This window comes from Patella vulgata, chromosome 5 (assembly GCF_932274485.2).
Source record: "Patella vulgata chromosome 5, xgPatVulg1.2, whole genome shotgun sequence".
In the NCBI taxonomy this organism is placed as follows: domain Eukaryota; kingdom Metazoa; phylum Mollusca; class Gastropoda; family Patellidae; genus Patella; species Patella vulgata.
In genome coordinates this window covers 2,514,011-2,522,021 of record NC_065883.2, presented here as the reverse complement: position 1 = coordinate 2,522,021, position 8,011 = coordinate 2,514,011, and the positions used below count along the sequence as shown (strand labels likewise).

Below are 8,011 nucleotides of genomic sequence, written 5' to 3'. Positions count from 1 at the left end.
GTAACTGTGATATCAATAAAAATTGTGACTTCTAGGGTTCCCACAAGCTAAAAAGGTAATCAGGGGCCATAATCCAAGAAGTTACGGTTATAAATAAATATTGTAAGTTTCATCATAATCGGATAAAAACTGTGACATCTAGAATGTCCCCAACCTTGGTAATATTATGTACTGCTGCACTTTCGTGGTAAGGGATTACAAAAACCCATAAAAACTTCATTGCTGAGTAATTTTACAAGCCAGAAATCGTTTAGAAAGCGTCTCTGATGGTCTATACCCTCGGGAGCTTCCGGGCCTAGGCGACCCCTTGACCTTCGCCTAAAGTCCTTGCACGGTAGCTCCCCCCCACCCCGAAATCAAGAATTGCTTCCGCCGGCCCTGTTTGTAATGAACAAAGAAAAACATGTCCTACTACTAGACAATGTTCAAGTAAGTAATGGCTGATTCACAAAGGACAGAATAATAGTTTTGTCTTACCTCAAGGAGTTCCAACGAGCATGCGTGTTATTACCGAAGCGACATAACATTACATAACTATTTAATTCTATCACAACTTTTAATTGTTGCGGGATCCACAGTGTCTAAGGCGTTGGCTCGCTAACCTGGGGGTCCCGTGTTCGATCCCTGCGTTGGTCGACTTTTCGCGGAAAGGTTTCCACTTGTCAGTGGTGCAGGACAGATGGCCTTGCAAGAGTTTCGTATAGTCGTTCGGATTAGACGAAAAATCGAGGTTCCGTGTACACATTGGTGTGTACGTAAAAGAACCCTTGACAGTTGGAATTCGGTATAAGAGTAGGCCGTAGTGCCACTGTCTTGGTAATCTTTTCCTTATAGCACACTGTATGTTGCAGGCCTGTCTTCATTAGCCCGGTTGGAGTAGGACGTTAAACCCCATTTCATTTCATTTTTTAGTTGGTGCCAAGATCGTAGCACGGGCAGCCTGTGATGACGACATGTATTTTTACGCGGATGGCGTTTCAATGAAAAATTACAGTCATTGGACAATGCCAACACAAATAAACCTTCCTGACGACACGACAGTTATCGGAGTACATTGTGTGAACACAATGGGCGAGGCTGGTATCTACGTTACTTTCACTTTAAATCAAACTTATACAACGGACTCATCATGGAAATGTTCAGCAAAATTTGAAGAAAACTGGAGTTCACCGGGGTAAGTAATTGAGCATATGTTTAAACACGACGGGGATGTTGAGAGAGAGAAAGAAATAGGGTTTAATGTCCACTCGACACAAACTAGGTCGTTTCGGGACTAACACATAGTTCAATTTTATTTCAACCTCTAAGCGAATGCGAATTATTGAAATGAAATTAAACCATATGTTAGTCCCGAAATGACCTAGTTTGTGTCGAGTGGACGTTAAACCCCATTTCTCTCTCTCTGTCTCTCTCTCGCACTAACCATTCGGCCATCCAACTATGTAATATTTGATTTTTACGTTTGCCAAAGTTGAAATAAGGTATAAACTATAAAGGATTTATAAATTAAAGTTGTTCGACAAAAATAATCAGTTAAATTATTGCTGTTATACGAAGCCGAAAGTGTAAAGTGGCGCGATTCCCCGCTTGATCTAGTTTGTGTCGAGTGGACCTAAAGCCCAATTTCTCTGTCTCTGTTTTGTTGGTTTTAGTTTTGAGGACGGAAATTGGAGTGCTGCTTCAATACTTTATGGACATCTGGTTACCCAGAAGACACAGATGTATATTGTAGGAAGAAAATAAAAGGTCGGTCATGTTATCATATTACTCTATAGATGCCACAAGTCCTTTAATTATATTACTCTATAGGTGTCACAAGTCCCTTTTTCATATTACTCTACAGGTGCCACAAGTCTCTGTATCATATTACTCTATAGATGCCACAAGTCCCTTTATCATATTACTTTATAGATGCCACAAGTCCCTGTATTATATTACTCTATAGATGCCACAAGTCTCCGTATTATATTACTCTATAGGTGCCACAAGTCTCTTTATTATATTACTTAAGAGGTGCCACAAGTCCCTTTATCATATCACTATATAGGTGTCACAAGTCCCTTTATTATATTACTCTATAGGTGCCACAAGGCCGGGAGTTTGTGTAATTTTTAAAGAGTTTGTTTACCCTCGTACGCTGTATGATCAAGGAACATTTATATCTGCTTCAACAAATTTAGGACCGCTGTTGTAATACCACGAGTCTTTCTGTCTGACGTGGAGAGCGGACGTTGTCAAACCGGTCGCCACATCCTACGTACGACCCATGCATCTTTTCTTCCTACATATTTCTGTAGCCTTGTGATCGTCTAGAATTTGTCTCTAGCTGTCTTTACTTCTGCTTCACGTTGTGTATTTACTTCTTCCAGTTTCTTAAGACGTTTGTCTTACCAGGAATAATAATGCATAGTTCGCTTCTACATTTTATATAGCATATAACTGAATACAGGTATACAAGCATAGCACAAATTACAATACTATATAGCTAAAACCACTTCTCCACCTATCCAGCCTCTCGGCTGTCTAGGAACTCAGATGTACCCTCGATCTCTGGAATCTAATGCAAGTCTGACTTACAGGGTTTCCCGGTTTCTTTTAAAGGTAAATGAATATCATGCACAATTAAGCGTGATCATGGCCCTGAACTTGTGTAATTAACAAAATGATTGGTTACTTTAAATCAAATGATGCAATTAGAATAATTCCACTCACGTGTAATTCTGGTGGTAAATAATTGACATATGTTTTCGATAAAGAGATCTTTTTTATATGTCAACTGTCAATTACAGACTAAGTTGATTTAGTGCACACTATATATGTGAATATGTTTGAAATTACTAACTTGCCAAATATATTAATTAATGAAATATAAAGGCATCTTATTTCTCTATTCCTTGTCTATAAATTTAAAAACAATGTCGCAACGACGATAATGCTACAATGTGCCAGAATCCTCACCTGGACTAAACTGTGTTCTCGTATATCTTCAGCTCTAGACGATATTATAGAGAAGGACAGTATTACCTTTACATAATAAAACGAGATAAGAAAGAGCATATTTGATAAAATATATAAATAACAAGAGAACAAGCTAAAAACAAAAGCGTTTGTTTTTTTCGTACAATCAGGAGTCATAATCCAGAAAGTTATGGACTGAAATGCGCAAATATCGACATGGACTTAGCCCTTTGTGATATAAAGATATATGTTAAGTTTCATCAACATCGGATAAAAATTGTGACCTCTAGATGGTCCACAACCTTCGTATTACATACTTTTACACAATTTGCGTACAAAGAGTGACCATTTTGTTGGGCAGTTTAGTTTCGATTTTTCCGAAATTCGATTTCAACCTTCATTATGTTTGAATGGTCATATAGTGAAATGGTTTTTAAAATCGGATAACACTTGTGACCTCTAGAGAATCCGCAAGCTAAGAAACACGATTTTTCGTATAATCAGAGGCCATAATCCAGGAAGTTACCGTCTGAATGTCAAAAGGAAACAAGATCTTTTAGGTTATAAACATACATTTACCAAAATCGTATCAAAAGTTGGGCCTTGAGGGGGTCCAACCTTGAAATACCATACTTTTTGCACTATTTCCGTTCTTTGGGTTATAAACATGTATTTCTGGTTTCATCAAAATCGGATCAAAATTGTGACATCTTGAGGGTACACAACCTTGATATACCATATCTTTACACTATTTGCGGCCATTTTGTCCGGCTGTTTTAGCCCGATTCTCACGAAATTCGGACTCAACCGACATTACAGTGTAACGGCGATATAATCAAACGTTTGTTTTTTTAAATCGGATAATATTTGCGACCTCTACTTGGAACACAAGCTAAAAACGCGATTTTTCGTACAATCAAGAGCCATAATTGCGGAAGTTACTATCCGATATGCGCGAATATCGACAGGAATCAAGATCTTTGGGTCATAAACATGCATATCAAGTTTCATCAAAAGCGGATGAAAATTGTGACTTCTAGATTGTCCACAGATACAAACGTGGTACAATCAGGTCCATAATCCATGAAGTTATGGTATGGTCCGATATATACCAATATCGAAAGGAATCGAGATCTTAGAGATAGACCTATACTTCAAGATTCGTCAAAATCGGATAACAATTGTGACCTGTAGTGTGTCCACAAACAAGTTGTGGACGGACGGACGAAAGGACAGGGGCGACGGTGTATAAAAATTGTTATTTGGATAATATTCGGATTTAAAATACAGATGTGACGTCATCCTTTGATGTTGGCGTACCATTATTATTTCCAAGAATGTACGGGCAACTTGCCAATCGTACATTATCTATACTAGATGAAATATTGGACTCGCGTGACGTATTTCATTCAAAAGCACGTGCGGGATAGTGTCTGTATTTTAAGTTATTTAATGGTCTCGAGCTAAAGACATTGCGTAATATATTTAAACATCAATATATTACTCGACCATTAAACCATACATAACATGTATCAAGGACGTGGGGGAAGGCATGTTTTTTTTTTTAATATTAATTTTGATTTTGTGTATATATCTTTTAGTTGAACCAATAATAAGAACAATAACATCTGATGCCGTTGACAAAATATTAATAGATGAAAACTCCAGTGTTACTATTAACTGTTTGGTTGAAAGTATCCCAGTTGCGCATGTATCATGGTCCAGATCACAACAAGGAGGACAACTCTATTCTGGTAGTCAATATACCATACCTAAAGCTAGTTGTCAACATACAGATAACTATACCTGTACAGCTAGTAATAATATTGGTCAACCTGTATCTAAAACTATTCCACTCGTTGTCAGATGTAAGTATACAAGTATACAATCTAGTAAGCGGAGATTATGTCACCCTTGCGATCCGATACGGCGATGTGTGATTACGTTTGATGCAAAATATAACTTAGAATTGCATGAACAAGGTGACGTAAGCGGTCTTCCGATCGGATATCCACTGGTATACTGTCCTATTCAGTAACTGTCTGTCCCATGGGTTTCCGGTCTTCAATAGCCCAGTCGAATATGAACGGTAGGACTTTAAACCCTATTTCATTTCACTTATCTCATGGGTTTGCCTTGGACACTGATACCCCCACGATATGAACTGGAGAAAGTATATTTGGTCAGAAGAGCTTCGGAAGTATTGTCAACCGCCAGCACCGAGTCGACATCAGTTGACATTTTCACTGACAAATTGTTGTGATATTTTAGGTACCCCAGTTGTTATGACTACCCAGACTATAGTTGTACCACGTGGAGAAACGGGTATAATATCAGTGAACGTTTTAGCATATCCACTTCCGGTATTCGTCTGGTAGTATCACCAACAAGATGGAAGCCAACAGCCAGTTACCATGGTAACAGGTAGAAGAAGTAAACACACAGATGGTGGTCTATCATCAAACATTAACTATACACGATATTAGATACGCAGATGGAGGCAATTATACAGTTAATATTACCAATAGTCTGGGTTTCACCTCCAAGACGTACACACTATCTGTGATCTCTAACGAAGACGCTGTAAAGGAAGCTATCGATGACAAGCTAGGAGTTGGTATAGCTATAGCTATAGGTGTTGGTATTGGTCTGGTTGTTTCCGGTATGTTATTTGTTATTATATGGTGTATCAAGAGGAGAAGAGGTGCCATCATGTGTAAGTTTGCTATATTTTTCTTGGTTCCTAGACAAAGAATCACCTCTGTTGTTGGGGTCAATATGAAATGAACGGAAGTGGGTTGTAACGTTCTGCGTTTCCGCACCAACCTGGCTAAATAAGACGGGGGTCATGCTGAACCTTAAAGGCTTCTACCAAACGATGTTATTGGCAACACGCCAAATATAATTCCACAGTTTGCTACAGAGATTGTTGTCGTGCACGATGTAACGTAGGCGTATCTTTCTAGAACTCCGAATATAACTTCTAATTTGGTGTGCAGAGAATTGAATGTAATTTGACCTTCCGGTATATTGGCGAAAGCAAAATATATTTATTTGTTTTCATAAGAACGTGTGAAATGCGAGGGGCGGGTGGGTATATTGACTATGAAATGGTGATCGGGTAATTTAGTTCAATTTTGTTTATTTTTAGCAAATGATGGACACGGTGTTAATGACACAGTAAGCTCCCAGACATTGTAATAGTCCTGTAGACACTGGTGATTCTGTAGAACATGTAAACACGATATATACCTCTACTTCCCCCAACTACGAGGGACTGGACGAACCTACTATGGACCATGGACCGAACTACCACTCTCGAACAAGAGACAGGGTCATTGAGTCTTATCTCAATACACACAACCACATGGTCAAACTTACGAAATGACTGGATGAACAAACTGTGGACAAACAACAAATCTTTTGGACATTGTTCAACTACAGAATGGAACAAATTGGATAGTTTGAGTTAATATATTAATACATTGACAATACAAACAATAATTTATATGTTATATTTGTTAACTTGTATTATTATATTAACTGAATCTATTAATGTAATAAAAACAATAAAATTCTTTAAAAACATAATTCATATTAATATACCACATATATAAATTATTGGTTGTTTATAATATAAAAATACATTAAATACTGTAACCATTGTTTAAAATTTTATCACCAAACTGATTATTATATGATTATAACTCTGGGTTAACTTAACGTATTTATATTCTTATAATAACTAAAAAACTTACTGCAAGTAGACTTATATTCTTATAACAACTATCAAGTAGTATATATCTCACCAATGACGTGTCTCATTTATACATTAGATATTTGCTTGGAAACGTTGCAGTATAATAAACCAAGTGATTGGATCTATACTAAGTGTTCTTTTATTAAATCATAAATCAATTATTCTATAACTACACTGGTTTATTATATCAGGAGAATATTATTCTATAACTACACTGGTTTATTATATCAGTAGAATATTATTCTATAACTACACTGGTTTATTATATCAGGAGAATATTATTCTATGACTACAGTGGTTTGTTATATCAGGAGAATATTATTCTATAACTACAGTGGTTTGTTATATCAGGAGAATATTATTCTATGACTACAGTGGTTTGTTATATCAGGAGAATATTATTCTATAACTACAGTGGTTTGTTATATCAGGAGAATATTATTCTATAACTACAGTGGTTTGTTATATCAGGAGAATATTATTCTATAACTACAGTGGTTTGTTATATCAGGAGAATATTATTCTATAACTACAGTGGTTTGTTATATCAGGAGAATATTATTCTATAACTACACAGCGGCTGAACTCGAGTGAGTCCACTCTCCCCGTCTCAGCTCGTCGCTAGTCGTCTGCCTAACTGTCAATAACACAGGAGAATAGATAAGACACATGATCATACATGCAGTTGTCTCTTTATCATGTCATGGTATACTTACTAACCAGTGCATATTCCTTTGAAGTCACGTGGATCATGTAACACAGATTATACGTAGTGGCTAAATGACATATGGGATTAATTAATTACATGTTTAATTTGATCATAGCCAGTCTGTGCCTTAACAAAAGTTTATACAGAGTTGAAAAGTCAATATCATATATTATCAAAAACCAGCTGAGGTCATAAAGTTCTAAGCACCTAAATGATCGTTTAGTTTGATGAAAGTTATAGAGTACTTTTTCTACACTTACCAATCGTGTTGAATTTACAGAACGAGGGTCCCCAGACTATTCCACTTATGGGGCTACTGACAATCCTCACGACTAGAGAAAGATGATTTTTTTCTTTTAAACACACTTGGGTTAGATCTATTCCACATTCACACCTGCAGATTTCGTCATAGGTCACGTGATGTAAACAGAGCTAGCGCTAACCTTAACCCAATACCTAGCCCTAAGCCTTACCCCGACCCTAACTCGGCAACAGTCACGTGCCCTAGCCCTGCTTACATCTCGTGACAACAGTATACACATTGGCCAAGAGCCTCGTGCAAGAAGCAGTGTATGCTTACTTTC

General features: G+C 37.1%; 1 long non-coding RNA gene across 1 annotated transcript; it reads left to right on the top strand.

Moving 5' to 3' along the window:
• The first annotated feature begins 1,661 nt into the window (after nt 1–1,661).
• LOC130012863 (uncharacterized) lies at nt 1,662–6,389 on the top strand. The gene is made up of 4 exons (XR_008788123.1): nt 1,662–1,746; nt 4,560–4,826; nt 5,230–5,674; nt 6,110–6,389. It is a non-coding gene; the product is annotated as an uncharacterized LOC130012863 (long non-coding RNA).
• Nucleotides 6,390–8,011: the final 1,622 nt, after the last annotated feature.